The sequence below is a fragment of the Alosa alosa genome, chromosome 5, assembly GCF_017589495.1.
Source record: "Alosa alosa isolate M-15738 ecotype Scorff River chromosome 5, AALO_Geno_1.1, whole genome shotgun sequence".
NCBI classification, from domain to species: Eukaryota; Metazoa; Chordata; class Actinopteri; order Clupeiformes; family Clupeidae; genus Alosa; species Alosa alosa.
The window spans coordinates 28,334,900-28,336,311 of NC_063193.1; positions in this window are offsets into that span (position 1 = coordinate 28,334,900).

Genomic DNA, 1,412 nt, shown 5'->3' on the forward strand with positions numbered 1-1,412 from the left:
GAAAAAGGACTTCCTGGATCACTGTAAAAGTGGGGATTTAGGCGAGAACAATTGTTGATGTTTCAGCACATCTGTCCATAGAACAGGACTGTGTGTACAAAGTCATTTTTTTAGGAAATGATTTAAATGCACAGCCAGAGGACCATAAGAAGCAATTCAATGTTATTTTATTCCTGTAAGTGGCGAAAAGAGTAATGCATTCAAATCTGGACCACTATCATATAATGATGTGTTTTATGTTTTCTTTAAAGGTATGTGTCTCTGTGAGGCTTAAATAGTTTATTTCTTTTACAATATATAAAGGATTATAGGGGATTTAAATTTAAGAAATGGATGGACGTTTTGATATGTATTTTGGCTGTTCCATTTTCATGTTTTATATCTTCCTCTTTGGATATATTACTGGAAAACAACTCAGGTGTCTGTGGGCTGTTAAACGGTTGTGATGTGTCTGTTATATAAAATAATTATGATTATGTGATGAATTATGTCTTCATTACATGTTTTTCACGTGTAGTGTCATTGAATGGAACCATTAGCCTGGTTTCTCTGCCAGGCTTGACCACCTGACCATGATGCCATCTCAGACTAACACTATGTCCAACTGCATGTGATGTGAGTGAGCGTTAGCAACTAAATCAGTTTCATTACATTGTGTTCAATGTGAAGGTCCTAACTGTACACAACGTGCTGCAGTGCAGCGTGATGCAACCGTCTCTGTTATTTCTGTCACTCATGTTGCTCTGCTATTTTGAATGAGATATGATGCAGTAGAAGGGCTTATTTAACAGATTCAGTGTGGACAGAGAGCATTCAATGCTACACAACAGTCGCTTGCTCAGGTGCATTTAGGATTCCCTGTGTACACCTTCTTTTACCCACTGGAGATATGCCTCCCTGGATGCCTACTGGGAATGGGCCATTAAGCAATGCAGTTTAGGTCAAAATATCAAGAACACATAAAAGTCCTAGCCTAATAGATATGAATGTCCTTTAGAAAATAACATTTGCTAGAAAGTTACTTTCCCAAAAGAGTTCATGAATGTTATGAATGAAATCTGCCATACAAGATAAATGATGTATGTGGGGGATATATCATTTATTTTCATATTATCACCTACACGTCTACCACCATCATCACAAAAGTTTAGATACACACATCAGCTTCATTGCACACATGCAGCACTCAGGGTGAGTCTTTGCTCTCCCACAGAACACAGATAATTTACATTTTCTGTTCAGAACCAGATTGTTCTAGTGTTCTGTTTAACAACATTCTATAGAGACGGTAGGGTACATTACCATAGACTGTATAAAATATACACTTGTACATTACCAAGGCTATATTCTCTGATGTTTTCTTTCTCATAGACTTGCATGCAAAATTGATTGTTTTCAAGAGGGTTTTATTG